General features: G+C 39.5%; 1 protein-coding gene across 1 annotated transcript in view; it reads left to right on the forward strand.

The window, feature by feature from the left end:
* Positions 1–20,648, forward strand: part of LOC144317176 (uncharacterized) — a 324,931-nt gene that overhangs the window by 277,140 nt on the left and 27,143 nt on the right. The gene's annotated exons all lie outside the window — the stretch shown is intronic.

Raw genomic sequence — 20,648 nt, forward strand, 5'->3', positions numbered from 1 at the left:
CCACCAAGTAATACACTTACCAAGGTCATCCAAAGATATTAATGTAAGTTAGAGGAATGAGAAGAAAATAATGTTTTCTGATGATTTGACTTGAGATAGCATATCAATTAAGATAGTTACGAGTTAATATCAGAGGATCTCAGATCATTGGCTCCTGTTTCAGTATAACAGAATCAGTTGCTAAAACCAATTTCTCAGCACGCACCCTTTAACCTTTGCTGTGGTTGTTTTTGCAATCCATTTACCTGATCCCTCCTTCCCCTCTCCTTCATCATCCCTTCAATACCTTAAGCCTCATTTCCTGTCTCACAGTTAATAAAAGAAAAATGTCACCCCCATAACCCTTACCCAGGCCACCCTCCCTTTCCTTCAGATTTATAGGTCTTTGTCTTACAGCTAGTTTTTTCACCTTTGTTTAAGTTTGTTGGCCTGTCAAAAACTAGCAAGTCCAAACATTCAGAAATCTGCAAGTTGACACTCAGTGTAACAACTGAGGTAACTTTTTATTTAAGTTATTTTATTTATTTATTCGTTTGTTTGTTTGTTTGTTTATCTTATTTAAGATTCCTGAGGTATTATCAGTGGAACCACTCAGAAACATGAGAGACAAATCTGGTGTTAAAAAGCAACACACACACACACACACACACACACACACACAAAAAAAAGCAACACAGCCACCCCCAAAACAACCACAAGCCTCAACAAGATATGACTGATCAGTTTTTTCAGGTCATATGAATGTCCCTGGAGGTCCAAGAGTGCCACCCTGGATGCTTGCTTTCCCTTCGGTCACTTGCATGGGGTCTAAGAGGAACCTGCTGCTCTGCTAAATTTCACTCTAGAAATGTAATGAAGTAAAATTTCAGGGACTGTTTAATACAGTTGTGTATGGAGAAACAAACATTTTAAAATCCATGTACTTAAAGGTTGTTCTTGCTACAGAGCATTTATCCTTAAAAAAGAATTTTAAAAAATTCGCTATGTAGGATTTGGTTTGCTAGCGTTAATCAGTTAATTGAAAACTAAGGAGATGCAATACATTATAAAAACCCTTGTATTGTTAGGGTATTTTATATTGCTTACTTTCCTAGAAGGAAGAGATGATCTCGGGATAGTAGAATTGAAAACAACCTTAGTTAGGTATCTATAATATTAATTTGCTGGAACTATCATAAAAAACTACCACAGATTAGGTGGCTTAAACAACAGAAATTTATTTCCTCATAGTTCTGGAGGCTAGAAGTTTAAGATCAAGGTATTTGGCAGAGTTGGTTTTTTCTCAGGCCTTTCTCCTTGGCTTGTAGGTGGTGCCTTCTGGTGTCTCACATAGTGTTTTCTATGCCTGTCTGGGTACAAATCTCTTCTTATAAGGACACCAGTCAGCTTGGATTAGGTCCTGCCTAATTGGTAGGGTCCTACCTTAATGACCTTATTTTAACTAAGGTCAATTAAGCTCTATAAAGGCCCTATTTCCAAACAGTTACATTCTAAGATATTAGGGATTGGGGCTTCAACATATGAATTGGTGGCGGGGGACACAATTCAGTCCTTAACAGTATGGTAAGATCTTCCTCTTGCAAAAGAAGAAACTGAGACCCGGAGAAATAAAGTAAATTCCCCAAGGTCACATAGCTAGTTTTTGGCATACCTGATAGAGGATTGGGGCTCACATTCTGTAATCATTAGTGCCTACCTGGCTAATATTTAAATAAAAATAAATAGGAATTAGTAGCGAAGACTTGAAATCCTAGCATTTGGCAAATAGTGGACATTCAATAAATATCTGTTGAATGATTGACAGCCTCTCTTTAATGAGAAATAAGGACTTGTTACAGATTTGGTGACTTTTAAAATATGTCTAAAGATGATAAATGGATAGAAAAGTAGATAGACGTTGGATAGACAAGTATTGACCAAGACCCATTTATTTAGGAATCATACCTGAAGTAGAGTCCCACCTCTTCTACTATCTAAAGTGTACTTTTGTCTCCATTTTAAAGCCTCTAAACACACATAGTGTTATAGGAAGGTTGAATTGGGGGTTACAAAACAGGGAGCTGGAAGGAAAGCGAAGTACAGAGTTCATGTTCCCATTAGCGAGTGATTAGATAAAAGTGCTCCTGCAGATGAGCTCTTCCTTCAATCACTAGGCTCTGCCAGGAACACAGATGCAGGTTATTTCAGGTCTGCCTCTCTTGCAGAAGCAGGAGCTCAATGAAGGCAGATGCTAAGATCTTGGTACTTGACACAGACACTAGAACTTAGTAGTCACTTGTGAATGAAAGGAATTAATGAAAAAGAGAATATAGCCATCAGGCACTGAATCATGGCATTAATCTAAGACTAAAGACTAGGGGCAGCCTGGGTGGCTCAGCGGTTTGGTGCCGCTTCGGCCCGGGGCCTGATCCTGGAGACCCGGGATCGAGTCCCATGTCAGGCTCCCTTCGAGGAGCCTGCTTCTCCTTCTGCCTGTGTCTCTGCCTCTCTCTCTCTCTCTCTCTCTGTCTCTCATGAATAAATAAATAAAACCTTTAAAAAAATAAAATAAGACTAAAGACTAAAACAATTGCTCATAAAAACCCCTGACTTTGTCCACAGACATAGGAATTACTCAGAAGATACATATTATGCTGCTCACTGCTGAACTGGGAAAAGGTCCTCATTAATTATTTCATGAACCAGTTTGTGCCTCAACATCGTCTCCAACACTTAAAATGCCTTTTCCTTCCTTTTTTTAAAAAAATTTTTATTTATTTATTTATTCATGAGAGACACAGAGAGAGAGAGGCAGAGACACAAGCAGAGAGAGAAGCAGGCTCCATGCAGGGAGCCCAATGTGGGACTCAATCCTGGTGCTCCGGGATCACACCCCGAGCCAGAGGCAGAGGCTGGCGCTGAGCCACCCAGGCGTCCCTTAAAATGCCTTTTCTATGACTTACTCATTAGTTATCTCATAGAGTAATTTACACATTTATAGGACAGCCTATGTATGTGTGGATCCATTCATTTTGTTTTTCTTAAATTTATTCTCTTCTAAGTAGGAATAGCATGATTGCCTGAATTGTAGCACATCCTGGGTAGGCACATCACAAATTTATTTGGAAAATTCTATAAGCCCCTCTAGAGGACGTGGGCTGAGCACCAATCGCCTTCCTCTTTTGGCTCAACCAGTCTTTTTGACCTTTGGTCAACTGCTCTCCCTCTCTCTGAATCTCTTATTTGGATTTTGCTCACTAGAAATAATAACCTATCTCTTTGCCAGTGTTCAGAAAGGGTTAAACATTGGAGAGTCCCTGGCTTCTTCTGAGTCACCTCCCTCCCCATTTTTCAGGAATTTTTTTTCCCCTTCCTTTCCTTGGCATTAAATAATCCTTGTAGTTAGTATCTTCATATTTTATAGATAAAATGACAATTCAAGCTAATAAAAAGAAGTGTAATTGGACAACTGAAGAACACGAAGTTTCTACTAAGAAATACATCAACACATTATTAACAAGCCAAACGGAAGTCTTTGTCTTGCCCTGACTGTATGCAGAACAATGCCAGTCACTCCCTTTCCTTTCTGGAGGCACCTTTTGCAGAAAGTGTAAGCTCAGGAGACTCTAAGAGGAGCAGTAAAGTTTGCCTAGGTTTCCAAAAGGCGCTCCAACGAGGGGGACTGCAGGTGACCATCATCTGGCATTTTGGAAAGCAACCTGAGAGAAAAGTCCTATGATTTATATTTTTTAATGGCAGAAAACAGTCTTCTGAATCAAGTCACTTAAATCCTTATGGACTATTTTCAAGCTAAGCTAATACTGTGCAACTCTTTGTATGTGACACAGCAGCTCCCCTTCCTTCTCCCTTGAGTCTGGGTGAGTGGAAGTTGGCAGTGAGAGGGAATGTTGAATATTGCACACAGGGAGTTGGATAGGAATGTTGAGAGTTAAGGAGTAGCCTTGCTTACCCTCCCCCTTCTCTTAAAATTGTCCGGAGCACGTTTGCTCATACTCCCTAAATTTAAAAATCCCAGGACACAAGTGAAACAAATCAGCCTCCCTCCTAGTGGATTTGCTAACTCCCAGAAAGGTAGAGACAGTCAGTGTGGAGGGCAGGTGTTATAAATAATTGGTATTTTTCCCACCTACAGTTGTTTCTCCCTATGAACTCCTTAGTATCCCTTGGTGTTACACCGAATAATCTACTGTCTTGAACTGTATTCCTGTTGTTTTTTTTGGCGTGGTTCTTGCCTCTCCTACAGATTCCAAGCTCTTTAACATCAGGACCAAGACATATAATTCTCTTTTACTCCTAAAGCATCAAACCTAGCACTCAGGAAATATGATTTAATTGGTTGATGAAAGAGAGGAACAAATGATTTGAATAATAAGTGAAGACAGAGAAAACTTAGGAAGATTTGTAACATTTGCAAACATCAGTGTCTTCTTATGTTTTCACATTATGTGGATGTCGAACTGTTCTCAAAATCTCAGGGCATTCACAGGAACTGCCCAAGTAGTGTTTCTGCAGGAGAGGTCTGATTGATCATGGTACTCTCATGTAGACAAGGACATGAACATGCTTATATGACTATGTCTCCTGGAACTTCCAAGTCTTCAGTTGAGTGGGCTTTACCCATCAGAAATTAAGAACAACTGATGGCCAACATTAATTGGCTGACAGGCAGGTATGACAAGCATGTTTCACATGCCTCCTGTTATCTTTATGATGATTCGGTGTGCAAGGCACTAGAATCTTTAGGTCATGGATAAGAAAGTTGGGCTCTAGAGAGCTTATATAACTTGCAGATAAGCAAACTTTACCTGTTTAACGCAGGCCTTAACCAACCACAAGTGCTGCTCCTTGAGCCAAGTTTTGTTGTTTTTGTTATTGTTGTTGCTTTTTTGCTGAGGCAAGATGTAGAAATACATTTAAAACAAGAAAAAGAAGAAACACTTGTGGCATCCCTGGAAAAATATTTGGAAGGATTTAATAGGAAGTAAACATTTAAAAAAGTCTTTTATTGATAAATATGTATTTATTTTTGTGGTAGAAGAGTAAAAATAATTTGAGGGATATATTTAATAAGAAAATAAGTTATTGTGTTGAATAGTAAAACACTCTATTTCTTTAAAAATAGATTTCTTAAAAACAAATAAGATCCAGAAAGGAATTTCTGAAGGGATGGTTTTATTTTGCTTCTTCAGACATGAATTATGTTAGGAGATTCCATGCTGTCCATGTTTGATATTCAACAATGTGTGCACATACTAAAGTTAGAACTATGATAAGGGCAGTTATTCCTGGGAATATGAATAATAAAATCCTACTTACACTGGAAAAGCCATCTTTGCAGGGAAATTTACTTTGTGATAATTTTCCTGATTTTTAGTCATTTAATGTACCATTAGATATGTTTTTTATATTTCTAAACTTCTATTTTCAGTTAGTCTAAGTCTGGCAAGTTATTGGAACTTATTTGTATGTTATTTTTACCTGTGGTTTAGGGAAAGACAGATTTCCCTGTTACTGTCTTAGTGGCCCAAAGTAATACATATCCTGTATTTTAATGGGGATATGTATGAATTTGTTGGTGATTATATTTATAATCATAACCCCAGTAGACATTGTTTAAAATAGGCTTTTGGAGTTGGCTTATTCTACTTTTAACAATTGTAAGTAGGGATCAACAGAATGGAGTGGTGGAAAAATCATGAGCTTAGGAAGCCAAACTACCTTGGATCTAATCCTTGCATATGTCCCTAGGTAAATTATGAAACTCTGAGCTGTCAGTTTTTTCCATTGGATGATAAATAATTCCTTGAATTTAAATGAGATGGTATTAAGCACTTAATACTTCTATTTTGCTTTCTCTTTCCATCAAGCTTATATCCTATTCAAAGATAGAATTCTGGTGAACTACAAGGTCATTAGGGAACAAGGTTCAAGACTGATTGCTATTATGCAATAAATTCATTGGTTATTCTGACTAATATGAACCCACAGATAGCCCTGTGAAATCCTGCCAGGGGTCCTTTGGAGGATGGCATTAGTGTAGCATTGACAGCTCAGGGAACTGGAAATAAGCCAATGGTCATAAATTGCAAAGCCTTATACAATCCAAATATGATGGAAACTATATGCCATTTTTGGGGGTGATTTGAAAAGCACATGGTTTGGAGTTATTTTGATGGATTAAGTATTTTTCCTGAATCATCTAGTTTAGAAGATTAAAACTTGATTATAAAATACCAAAATGTTTTTAGATGTAGAAATAGTTGAGTATAAATCAAATACTCCAAGTTCATGAGAAAATAATCAAGTGAGGAAGTGATGTGGTGTTCTTTTAGGTTGATATTAGAACTAAGAAACATTACAATAGTTTATTGTTCATAGAATAATATATTCTTGCAGAATTGTTTTGGAACGCGGCACTACCCAGATTTGATTGGTGTTTGGCAACACACCAAAATAATACCATGATGAAGAAAAGTTATGAGAATGTAAACTTTTTCCCCCAGTACCGTATGTCTTTTAATTCAAATCCAGATAGAGGTGGTTTTATTACTCTTCTATGGTTGAAAGACATTCCAGCATAGAAGCTCTCTGTCAGAAAAAGTTACATGATTGTCTAGAGCAATGGAGCTTAACTTTTTGGGTCACACACCCCTTTAAAGAAACTTTGTAGAAACACCTAAAGTCTACATGATAATATTAAGCCTCCAAGAATGGCTAGAAGGTGCCAGTCTAGGTTCTTGGCAGTTATAGCTAGTCTCAGTGGGCCTTGCAATGTGAGGGGAGAAATCCTAACCCTTGCCCATATGTAATTCTTTATCTTAGCTTAACAGCTATTCCTTAATTTACTCTTATTTTTCATAATTCTTGCTCAGATGCAGTCTCAGCAGGGATGTTTTTCCCTTTTGTTAAAAATTTAAAAACTCTATGAGAATGAACTATCTTAATATCCTCCCCATTCTACCCCCACACCTCTTTCTTTCTCTCCTCTCCTCCTTCTCAACTTCAACCACCTGTGCTCCAAACTCCATGTCCCTTCTGTTTCTTCCAAGACTTTACTGAAAGATCTTCTCTTTCCATTATTTTTAATCTTTCCTTTTATTGTGGCTATTTCTACTCCTTAAATAAGCACTGTCAACTCTGCTTGAAGTTACGTTAAGAAAAGTAGAAACGGGGAGGTCCTGTATGTATACATAATGGAAGGTGCTAGAGCAGACAGGCAAGACCTCTGCCTGAGCAGCCAAAATGCAACAGCAGAGAGAAAAGATGGTGCTGTAATTGGGTGGCTGTGAGAAAAATTTCCAGGCTACCTCTAAGAACGAGAGCTTGCTTAGAGGGTACAGGCTAGCCTTGGAAATGGAGTGAGCTAATAACCTACAGAATGTGTTGACGCAGTAAGACTCAGAATGAAGCCTTGGAAATGGGGTGGGGGTGGGAAATAAGGACAGAAGAACATGAATAATACCAAGGCCCTGTATGCCAGCCCAGGAATAAAAACATCTCTGGTTGTGGATAAGGTGATTGGGTGGTATAGACCAAAGTCATCAGAAATTCTCGCTGTTTCTAGACAGCAAGACATCCATGGACTCTTTAAGTTATACTAAGTTATACTGACAGTTTTGGCTCACCAGGCTTTTTAATGTGTCTGAATTTGTGGCAAGAATGTTAATACAGTATTTCTGATACTCCCAGGAACTCTGGGAGAGAGGAGGAGGAAGGCTTGGAAGACAGAAAAGAAGAGCACCTGGCTTAGGTCTACAAATAATATCTTTTGCCGCTAACATATGGAGGAAGTGAATGTAACAAATGCATGGATTGAGGGATGTCTGTCAAGTAATTGGCTAAGATAAAGACTCATACACTATCTAAAGCTCTGATTTACTTTAAGAATTCTACAAAAGAATTATATACCCCAAAGGCCTTGAAGAAAGCGTCTTTATGCTTGTATGATTATGTTTTCATTAACTATCACAAACTGCCACTTAGGTGGGTAAGAATGAAAGTTTAATGTTCTTCATTTGTGTGTGATATTATAGTTAGTTGGAGCAGTAAAGTGGTTTAATCAAACAGGGAAAAGGAGAATTGAATACTACTTATCTATGTAGAGTTCCACTCACCAAAACCCAACCTCCCTGCATCAACCAAATCATGTCATGTCATTTTTGACAGGGTATCTGGAGAGCACAGAGACTCTAGGGGACCTACTGCTCTCCCTTCCCATGGGGGTCAGGTAGAAACCAGCAGCGCCACATAGCCCTGCTGGCTATGAAAGACCGACCTCTTTCCCTTTGCTTTGTAAAGAGTACTTGGTGTTCTCTCTTTATAAGCTTCAATTAGGTTTTGGTTATGGAGGGCTTATTAGTACAGTTTTATTGATGCTTTAACACATTTTTCTTAGCTGGAAGCTAGTTTAGGAGCCAGTTTGAGAAGCTTGTAAAGGAGAACTGCAGGGAGTGGTCTTTCCCCAACAAATTCCAACCAATTGGCTTCCTAGTATTACAAGAGTTTTTGTCATTTTCCTGGTAGACTTTTCTTCCTTGATTAATCTGATCCTTGTTATCTTGCAGATGAATAAATTGGAAAAGAGAGTAAATGGGAAATAATTGTTTACACAGCCTTTTAAAAGTCTTCAAGCCCTGAGTCATGTTCGAAGTGCACAAGGACTGCCGAGATCCACTGTCAGAGGGCCAGCACCTTGAGGGCTGGAAGTGTGCAGGATGTGAGAGAGGCCCCATCCCTAGGATAGCAGGGTCAGTAAGAGTGGGGCACTTCACCCTGTATCCCAAGCCTGGATGTCCAGGACTTAACTTTTCTTAAAGAAACTATTTATTTTAGAGAAGTTTTAGATGTATGGAAAAATTGTTGAGAGAGTACAGAGAGTTCCCATGCAGTCCATGCCCAACTACACCTTGGATTCACATCTTCCATAGGCGTGGTACATTTGTTACAGTTAATGAGCCGATACTGATACATAATTAAGAGTATTAAGCAAAGTCCACATCTTATTTAAATTTTCCTAGTTTTTCCCTAATGCCTTTTTTCTATTTCAAGATCTTCTCCAGGATACCACATTGCACTGTCATTTAGTCACCATGCCTCCTTAGGCTCCTCTTGCCTATGGCAACTTCTTGGACTTTCCTTGGTTGTGATGATCTTGACAGTTTAAGGAGCATTGGTGAAGTGTTTTGTAGAATCTTTTTTGGTTGGGATATTTGACGTGTTTTTCATAATTCCACTGTGTTTATAGGTGGGGGAGGAAGAACACAGAGGTAAAGTACCATTCTTATCAGGCCACATCAAAAGTACCCATAATCAGTATCACTATTAATATTGGTCTTGATCACCTGAGTGAGGTCATGTTTGTCAGGTTTCTCTATTATAAAGTTATCTTCCCCTTACCTTTCTGTTCTGCACTCTTTGGAAGGAAGTCTTTTTGTGCAGTCCACACTTGAGGGATGAACGATGACACTCCATCTCCTTGAGGTTAGAGTATTTACATAAATTACATGGAATTAAATGCATGAAATATTTGATTTGTCTCTTATTTCCCAATTATTTATTCAATAATTTATTTATATTAATATAAACTCACAGATATTGACTTTATACTTTGAGTTATAATGTAATACTACTTTATCTATTTTCTTGCTCAAATTTTTCTGGCTTTGGTCATTAAGGGATCTTTCAGTTGGTTCCCAAGTCCCTTTGATATGATCCCACCTTATGGGTTTAAAATTTTTTTGGAGCATTTCCTTCCTTTCTGCCACTACACAATGCTCCAGGCTCATATTGGATATTTCCAGCCCTAGAGAAACTTCTCTAATGGGCTCTGGCTCCTTTTATTGAAGAATAGTATAGAAACCATGATTTGAGTGCTAAGCTTTCTGGTTGCTATTGGCATGTCATTGTCATCCTAGGCTTTGTCAGCTCAGGAAGCAAGAACATATGTGAGTGTATCCTAACCCATGTATATAGACATATCTATAGATATTTCTATATGTATTAGTTAACCCTCTGTTCCTACATGTATACATCCATTTATGCCAATGTCTCTGACTCTAGAGACTGGGGACTTAACTTTTTCATATGACAGTAGATCATCTAGTTTGTTCTAAAATGTTTTCTCTTTCTCCTCCCTCTAACCAGAGACTGGGGGACAGCAGACAAGTAGTGGAAGGAGTGGGAAGAGAAGGAAGAAGTGGAAGGAGTGAGAAGAATTGTGGAGGTTCACTGATAATTTGGGATGCAGCAGTGGAAGATATAAGTGAGCCAAAATTAGTAGAAATAAGAGAAATATCAACTAGAACAGTATCATTTTCTGGGTGCTTTTTGATGTGGGGACAACCATTTTAGAAGCCTCATTGTAGCTGCCTAGAGGGAAATGTCCTGAAAGAGAGTCCGAACTACCATAGATTAGAACAGTTTAGAAGTCTGGCTCCCAATAGAGAAATAATCAACAATGCCCACAACTCAGCAGGGCTGCCAATTACTATTCTCTGTGGCCCTGGTCAAGAAAAGGTATGACATGTTCACTCTGTTTGTCAAGGCCAGGGGTATGTAATACATTTTAGAAAGACTTCCATTAAAAGTCTAAACACTGTTTTGATGCTTTAAGCATTGTTAGGTTTAAGTTTTCTGCCTTAGAAGCTATATTTGCTATGCACCCAAGTTTGTTAAGTCCAAGGCCTCCTACTGAGAGTTCTAGAGGCCCAAATTGTGTAAAAAATTAAGCTGCTTATAAGGGGATTTGAATGTAATGAATTTCTGGACAACATCCTCTGAGATGTTAAGCTTCTACGGTACCCTGCCAGACTTTGCCTTGGCCCTTGCCAGGGCTCCTTGTGAATCAGCCCCCTCAATCCCATTCCCAGACTTGGGGAGTCTGCCCTTCTTGAGATGTTCACTGTCTGATGATAAATGAAGCCCATGGAAGCTGCTTCCACCTGGGGAAAGTGTTTGAACACCATGGACCTCATAAAGGTTCTTGAGGGATGGGCGAAGCGTTTACCCACATCAACCACGTAATTCCTTACCCTCCTTTCTTTTGGAAGAGTTGAGTTCTGGGGCAGTGATACTGAAAGGCAGAAGGAAAACGCAGAGGGGAGAACCTGTGTCCTTCTTTCTCTCACTCCCCTTCCTTTGCCCATCCCCCATATCCTCTCTTTGCCTCCATCCCCTCTTTCATTTGTTCAGACAAATATACCTGGAGCCCTCACCAGCATGGGGCTGGCCCTGAGTACTCAGAAGTGGCCAAAGGAAGCATGGTCTTTGATATTTTAGTGCCTTCCTTCTGTTTGGGAAAACAGGCATGAAACAGCATCCTCAGTTATTCAGTTACTCAATCGCAGTTATGTTAGGTGCCAGCATGAATGAGATTTTACCTTGAGGTGAGTGGAATGAGGCTTTGCAGTTGGTTGAGATATAAAGGATTCTGGTGTTCACTTCAAATCACTAGAGCTGCCATTCCCAGAGCATTTCTGTGTTAGGATCTGTGCTAGGCACTTGGCTTGTGCTGTGCTAATTCTTCCACCAACACACAGTGGTATGTACTTGGCTATTCTTATCCTCATTTTACAGATGATGCTCCTGAGATTTCAAAAAGCTAAATTGCCCACAGGTACAGAGAGATTACGTGAACGCATCATGATTTGCACCTGATGTCAGTCTGGATGCAAAGCCTGTGCCTGTTGCCCCCTGGTACCCTGCCTGCCTCCCTGTTTGGCTAGCCTCATAGAGTGAAAAGGAGGCAGAGACAAGTGATCCAATGAGTAAAGATGTCCCTGTGATCATCAAGTCATGCATTCCACGCATTTCACCAGCTGCCGCTGAACAATATTTGTTATAGTTATAAAGAAAAGGCCAATCAAAGATTTTCTTTTTTGAGCCCAACAGGTACATGATGGTGTTTCCCTGAGCCTTTTAGGGAGGGGTTTGAACAGAGAAGTCTCACTTGTCTCAGCCACTTGCAGATACTATGCCACATAGAGTGTTCATTAAATATACATGATAAAGCTTCTATGTTGGTTAATTCAGTCTCCTTAAGACCTCTGAATCCTTTTTCCCATCCATCTGCCACTACCTTTTTTCTTCTGAGTCATTATCTTTTACTTACACTGTGGCAATGCAATCTTCATTGGTTTTTCCACTCACCTCTTTTCAGTCTATTTTCTGTTGCTTATTCTGTGTAAAACCCTTCAATGAATCTCCCTTGCTGTCCAGATAGAATCCAGCAGGGCCTACTCAGGGCTTGCTGAGACCTGCTCTTCCTCCTTCCTCAGCTTCATCTCTCACCACCCTTTGTATACCTGGGTGTACAAGGTCCTCTTTGTAGGTCCTTGTCCTCTTTGATTTTTCAATCAAAGAAGGTCCTCTTTGATTTTTCACAAAACTCAATCCTTTTGCCTGTTGTCTCTCTGTCCTTGCTATTACTCCTAACTGATCCTCCACCCACTCTTCATTGTGGGATTTGGGGGCTTCCTGCTCTGTGACTTATCCCCTCCTATGTGGACTGTTGAATAGGAAATGTACCTCTGTTATCTTGCACATCACACCACATTGCAGCAGTCAGCAAACATATTTTTTTTTTTCAGAAGGTCAGATAATAAATACTTTTGGATTTGTAGGCCCAGGGTATTAGATGAAACAACTCAGATCTGCTATTGTCATTTGAAAGCAAGATATAAGCCCATGGATGTGTCTACATTCCTATATAATGTTACATACAAAAGTAGGCAGCAAATCAGATGTAGCCCACTGGCTGTGGATTGCTGACCCCAGCTATATTCCAATCAGCTATTCATTCATCTCTCTTTCTTAGTAGCCTGTCAGCTCCCCAAAATGAGACAGCTGATCTCTTTTATATTTCTATTCTCAGCATCTAATCTGGGCCTGACACATAGCAAATGCTTAATAAATGCTGCACCACTGAATAGGTGGATGAATAAATGAGTTAATATCATGTTAGGAAGTAAGCCTTTAATGGAGTTAATGGGAACCTTGACTAAATGAATCATGGTGAAAGTAGAGATGTACCAAAGATGTACATGTACTTAGAGATAGCATCTTTGTTGTTATCTGGATCAGTATGGTTAGAAAGCTTTGCCCCTTCCATTGTCAAGTTGCCAAAGATTAAAAAGAGCCTGGTGGGTGGGACCAGTTCTCCACAATCTAAGTCTCTGTAAATAATGTTAAAGTTCAATAGGAAGGTTACTAAATGTGGATTTTGCTTCATACCTACCACTTTCCATGGAGGAATTCTTAGTCACTGATGGATTTTGCTCCAGTAAGTCTACAGGGTCTGGGTGTACAACCATTAGCCTTTATGCAATTTAGGTTTGGAAATTTCCAAAGTCCATCATTTACTAACCCAATAAGAGTTGATCAAGCTTTATTCACTCAGCCTAATGCAGGGGTGCCCATATCTCTGTGGTGGGAGAATGTATAAGCTAAGTAAGGTTTGAGTTGGGGGAGGCTATCTGGAAGGTTCAACTACTCAGAGCATCTCCTTCTCTGACAAAGCCAGATAGCAGGTGAGTGTGCTACCAGGGGAAAACATTACCACTTGTTAGGTCTTTAAGATAATATTTTTTGGAGGAACTTTTTAATGATACACATCTTATTAAACCAGGACAATTAGAGGTATGTTGAATAGCATTTTGGTATTGAATTTTGACTTGGTATGGGAGAGGAAAACCATGGGCACTCAGTACATTTAGAAATTTTTTCCCTTATGTGAAATGGAACAGAGAAACACAGGATGATCACTTTGGTTGGAAAAGGGAGCAAATGGCCTGTACTTAATTGAATTGTATTGATTTTCCTTTATACTGAATACTTTATTTTGTTCCATTTTAGTTTGGTTTGCAATAGCAGGTCCAAATTCTCCCATAGGATCTCATACAATGAAGAAAGGAAAAGTAAAGAGTCATTTTTCGAGGGAGTAAGAATCCTAAGAACATAGTTTGATAAACCTAGCCCATAGATATATTCTCTGTTATTTTCAGTCCAAACGTATGGATCTCCAAAATTCCATAAAGCTGAACGTTAAAAAAATTTAAAAAGACATACAATATTCAATTGTACTTGATAGATATATGGTGAGTATTTCTTTCATGACTCTAGGTGTCATGCTATAGACTAGGGATACAATGATAACTGAACTTTCCGACACCTCCGAGGAGCCCAGAATCTGGTTGAGAAATGTTTAATTTATCCATTATTGAGTAACAAACCATTAGACTTAGTGACATTAAAAAAACACCCATTTTATTCTGCTTACAGATTCTGTGGCTCAGAAATCCATATAGGCCACAGTGGAGTTGATCTCTGTTCCACAGTGTCTGGGAACACAGCTGGGAAGTCTCCAGTGGTTGGGAAAGATGTCAATGTCTGAAGCTGGGATCATCTGGAGGCTGCCTCACTCCCATGTCTGCTACCTAGGGATAACTCAAAGGTTCAGATAGGGATGTGGATCAGAGCATCTACATATGGCTTTTCCACGTGGCTTCAGTTTCTTCTAGCAAGCCAGATACACCTGAGATGGAGCATCCAAAGAACTTTCCAAGAGAGCAGAAGTTGAAAGAGCTCTTTGGAGCTATCTTCAGAAGTCATGCAGTATCACTTCTGCATTCCATGGCATTCAGCAAGTCACTATTGCCACTCCAGATTCACAGGGAGAGGAATTGGACTCCATCTCTTGGAGGCAGAAAAACAAGGACACAGCAAAGGAGCATGGGAGATGTTGCTGCAATTGTCTTTGGAAAATCTAGTCTGGGGACGCCTGAGTAGCTCAGCGGTTGAGCATCTGCCTTTGGCTCAGGGCATGATCCCAGAGTTCCAGGATTGAGTCCCACACCAGGCTCCCTGCATGGAGCCTGCTTTTCCCTCTGCCTACGTCTCTGCCTCTCTCTCTGTGTCTCTCATGATAAATACATAAAATCTTTAAAAGAAAAGAAAAGAAAAGAAAATGTAGTCTGTCATAGTGAACTATATTAAATGTTTCTGTTATCTATTACTGGGAAATAACCTACCCCATAACTTACTGCATTGAAATAACAATTGTCAATCATCAGCTGGGTGGTTCTATGTCACATGGTATGGAATGGGTTCAGTCATATGGCTGCATTTAACTAGAAACTTGGAATGCCAAAGATGGCTTCACTCATGTCTGGTGCCTCAATTAAGGTGGCTGGAATGGCTTGGGGCCCATTGGTTCTCATCCACCTGGTCTCATCAAATAGTAGTCTGTCTATTCCATGCTTCTCTATATGATTTCTGAATTCTTTTAAGGTCTAGTGCCAGAACTGATGCAGAGTTAGTTCCAGGTTGGATTTTGCTTAAGCCACAGGGCCAACCAAGACTCAAGGAGTGGGAAATATACCAGAGGAGTGGCATGTGCATGAGAAAAGGGGTGATCATCTTCAGAAACAACCTACCGCATTAGAGGTATCATGCTCTGAGATCACAGACACTTTTGCCAGGTTACCTCTGAGGGTTTCCATGTCAGGCTGTGGGAAGGAGGTGGGCTCATGGTGGCAGCGTGGTGGGTGGTGGAGTATCCAGAGAACATGTGACATTTGAACTCTGATTGCTCTTGATAGGCAAGATGTAGAAGCATTGTAGGCTGAGGAAATTGCATGAGCAAAGGACAGGGAGGCTGGAGCATGCACAGGGAATAGAGGGAGGTGCCATGGAGCTACAGCATCATTATATATTTGGGGTGAGGATGTGATGGAGTTGGGGTAGAAAGGAATGCCAGGAGATCAGCCTATACTCAAACATGTTTATGAAGGGCTTTCTGGGTGCTGCTGAGATATTTGGACCTCATTGCATTGGAAATATGAACTGAGAGTTTTTAAAAGATGGAATCATAAGAGATGAGCTGGAGAGAAGGGAGATTGGGTATAGGAAGAGCAGTTATGATGATATTGTGACAGCTCAAATGAGATCCAAGAAGATTTGCACCATGTTGGAATGGAGAGGAACCTCTGTGGGGCAAGATAAGAGAAAAGACAAAACTATTCGTACAGAGAAACAGGGCCACAGGACCAGTGTTATATACACTCTGAGGGCCATGGGGAGACTAACCTGCCAAAATCTTTTCTATCTATTACCATTCTGGAATTTTGCTGTTACAACTGATACATTTATATTAAGACTTGCCTGTTCCTTTAGTCCCAAAGGAGACCCTAGTGTGCCTGACTTTATCACAGCTATTTCCTAAGAAAAAAAGAAAATCCAAAGTAGTGTACAATCAGAATGGAGTTTTTGGAACAGCTGCCTTGGAAGCACTGACATTTAGATATGGTATGTTCGAGCTGATTGGATACTAGAGAAGTTTCATTTCTATATTTGCTCAAACTTCTTACCACTGTGGAGGTGTTTACAGCAGAATAGACTATCCATTCATTCAGGATATATCAAGTGCCTACTACATGCAAAGCACTATTCTCAGAGGTAGATACAGCCGTGAATGCAATAAAGTCCTCACTTTCATGGCTGTTCTTTATATTCTAGTAATAAGGATTTGTCACATTCAGAGAAACCTTTAAGACTGGCTATGGAATTTTATCATGCTGACCTGGCATAAGAGTTGTCCTTTCCTAAGTGGAATAGGTGTGCATTTTATGGCATCTCAGACCATAGACTTGGCTGTACTTACCACTATCACCCACCACTCATCATTAACTTGGGTAATTGCTTACCATTAACAAGGAAGTCATTCCAAGTTGAGCACAGAAATCACAACAGGTGGCCTCCCACAGAAGGAGAATGGCATGCTCAATAGTGGGGGCCCAGAGTTTTGTTTTCTTGTGCCTATTCAAATTCTGACATTTGAAGAGTATGTTCCTTCCTGTTGTGCATTTCTTTCCATCCCTTTTGTTTTATTTTTAACACCCACTAACTGTCATGCCCTTTGCCACTGAAATGGATCTCCAATAACTACTGGATGGGAGGCATTTTGGCTGCAAGGGAATGTGTTTCCAATTTCTGCCTTTTCTAATAGCATCAACAGGTGTAAAGAAGAAGCCTTGGAGCCAAGTGCCACAGAGAATTAGATTAGTGCTCATTCTGGGGTTGTATTTAGATAGGTATTTTGAGGATTCCAAGTCCTGGCATTAATAAAACTTGGAAGGGTTGGGTTATAAGGTAAATATTTCTCTGGATAAGCCATTAACCATGAACTTTGTTATTTACCAGAATTCTATTAGGGGTGCACTTGCATACAGTTGTGGCACAATGATATCTCCTGTGAAATACAGTCATAAGGTCTGAGATTATCTTGAAGAACTTTTAGTCACTCATCAGAGGAAGTTCATAGTCCTTTTAGACTACTCAGCATTAAGTGTATTTTATTATAGTCTAAATTACTAATTCACATATGGAACATGATAACTCTCTTTTAAACAAAGCACCTCCCTGTGCAGCCAGACATGATAAGTAATAATTTATGATAAATTCTTTTAAACTCCAATTCTTCAACATCCTCTTTTAGCTTACTTATATATATATTTTTGGATCATGTTTTCATTCAATTATGTATGCAACACTTCCAATGACTTAAATGGTAAAAAATTGTCCACGGTTTATCTAAAACTCGAAACAGCTGTGTCTTTACATTTTTTATTAATATATATTAATGTTTTCAAAGCAGCTTGGCTGCTAGAATGAGTGTGTGCTTATATGTGTGTGTGTGTGTGTGTATCTCATATGTGCACAGGCGGACACATGATTCTTCTCGGAGGCATTTGTTGGCAGATAGGAAAATAATCTGAGTAGCAGATATATGATCTCATTTTTTTTCCTGGGTAGTTTGCAATTTGGATTTAGTCTCAAAGGATTAAGTATTTTAGCCTATGATGATTTCACAGATGCCAATGGCCTAGAACTTCTAATCTGCACCCGTAAGCTATTTAGTAATTTCTAACTATAGAAATTACAGAGGATATTGTGAGCCCATCTTACCAGGATAGGAAGGAGTGTGCTGCCTATATTTTTGAAACATTGCTAGAGCCTTTGAAGCAGTTAACACTTCCTTTAAACACTTTGTTCCTCAACAGGAATATTTTGGAAGCAGTAGTAGCTGGAGTTTCCTTTTTCTTCTTCTTCTTTTTTTTTCTTTTATTTATTTTTTATTTTTTTGCATTTAGTCTATGTTCATTCTGCCGGCAGTTTTTGTTTTTCAAGACACCAAGAGTAGCACTAAATCTTAAGTATTTAAAAGTGAAAAAGTGAGGATGATTATCTTTTATCTGGGACTATCAAAGCATTTTCTAACCACTGAAAACTTGATCATTCAAATAAAAAATGGGGCAGTAATAGCTGAGATCTGAGGTTGGCAAACCCTCATATCTGCTATATCATGTTGCCTTTTCCTGTTCATTCATCCTAAACACATTGGCTTATCATCTATAATATACCAGCACTATTTTTAGGGATATATCAGCTAAAAGAGAAAAAGATAAAAATTTTCACAAATTTCACTTTCCAGTTGAGGGAAATGAGCAATAAAAAAAACCAAAATGATTAATTAAGTTGACTATCTCTTACTACTTTCTAATGTACCATGCAGAGATAGAAAAAGGAGGGCAGGAGAAGAGGGATTTGGATCTGGTGGGGACATCTGCAATTTTAGGTAGCCATATTAGGTCTTCCTGAGAAGTTAGCATTTAATTGAACTAGTGAGGCAAGTAGTCACGGATAAATCTGAGGAAGGAATTTTCTAGGGGAGGGAGTCACCAGTGCAAATGCCCTAGAGCAAGAACATACCTGAGGAAAATCTGATTTTCTAGGCAAATCCTTGCCTGCCATTCTCTTGTTTCTGGTGCCTGCTGATAATGCTTGGTGTCCTTGGTTTGTGGTGCATCATTATAATCTCTATTGTCACATGGTCTCCTCTCCTATGTGTCTCATTGTTCTGTGCTCTTTTTTTCCCCCCAGTGTCAAAATAAATTTTATTTATTTTTTAAAATTTTTTGTTTTTATTGAAGTTCGATTTGCCAACATATAGTATAACACCCAGTGCTTTCTTTTTAAGGAAACTAGTAGTTGAATTTAAGGCCCACCCTAATCCAGTATGCTGTCATTTCAATTTACAATTTATTTACATCTGCAAAGACCATAATTCCAAATAAGGTCACATTCATAGGTACTGGCTATTAGAACATGAACATCTATTTTTGGTAGACAGAATTCAATGCATTAAATGGGGTAGGGGTAAAGACAGAGAGACCAGATGGGAAACAGAAGCACAGATAATGGTGGCTAGGACTAGAATGGGAACAGTGGAATGATAAAAAGTGATCTGCTTCCAAATGTGTTTTGAAGGAAGAGCTAATGATTCCCTAACACACTGGGTATGGGGTATTAAAGAAAAAAGAATCAAGAATGATGCTGTTGGGCACCTGGCTGGTTCAGTAGGTGGAAAATGAAACTCTTGATCTTGGGGTCATGAGTATAAGCCCAGCATTGGGTACGGAGCCTACTTAATAAAAAATTTTTTTAAAAGAATGATGCTGTGATCTGAATATGTGTGTCCCCCCACCCCTACCAATTTCTATGTTAAAGTTCTAACCTGAAAGTGATGGTGTAGAAGGTAGGGTCTTTGAGAGGTGATTAGGTCATGAGAGTGGAAGGAGGAATGGGATTAGTGCCCTTATAAAAGAGCGTCCAAGGAGATCCTACTAGGATCTAGCTCTTCCTACTAGGTGAGGATGCAACAAGAAGGTCCTGGCTGTGAACCAGAAAGAGGGCCCTCACCCATCTTTACTGGTGCCATAATCTTGGACTTCTAGTCTCCAGAACTGTGAGCAATGCATTCCTGTTGTTTATGAGATATACAGTCTATAGCATTCTATTATAACAGCCCAATTGGGCTAAGACAAATGACTTCAAGACTTTTGGACTGAACAACTAGGAGGAGGAAATTATAACCAGCTGAGGTGGAAAGGCTGGGGGAGGACTTGGTTTTGGTGAAAAGATCAGGAGCTGTTTTGAATATATATATCTGAGATGCCTGCTAGATGTGCAAGCAGAGCTGTTCTTGTGCAGTGGGGACCATAATGAATCCATGCTATCTCTTTTATCTCTTAGTAATCCATTAACCACCAAAAATTCACAGTTTGAGGACCAACTTCACAATCAAGCCGTAGTATGCATTGTAAGTAGGCCAGAGCCAAGCCTTTGTTTTACCTACTATTGGCCTTTTCCTCCAGCAGATCCTTTTCATCATTCTCCAAAGGCCCAAATGATTGGGTCTCCTCTCAGTGTCTCATGGAGCAGCATTTGAACAATACTAAGCTTGGGCTGGAGGGTCTTGGGCTGGAGGCCCCAAGGACTGACAGTAAATGCAAAATGTATTTCTGTTCTCATCTGATAATGGCAGAGATTCCAATTCACCACTTCTCTCCTAAAAACTTTATGCTCAGATATTCTCTTTCCTGTCAGTTTTCCTCATATAAACAAAAGCCTGGGGCCAGCGAGCACTGGGTTAGCAAGTGAGGCATGGTGGTTGTAGAGATACCCTGGAGCAGCAGAGTAGTGGGATTCTGATGGGAAACTGCACTCCTTCTGGTCAGTATAGTTCCTTTTAGTAACCTAAATGCACTAAACAAATAGTAAAATAAATAAATAAATAAAAATAGAGAGAAGAG

Source organism: Canis aureus, chromosome 7 (assembly GCF_053574225.1).
Source record: "Canis aureus isolate CA01 chromosome 7, VMU_Caureus_v.1.0, whole genome shotgun sequence".
Classification (NCBI taxonomy): Eukaryota; Metazoa; Chordata; class Mammalia; order Carnivora; family Canidae; genus Canis; species Canis aureus.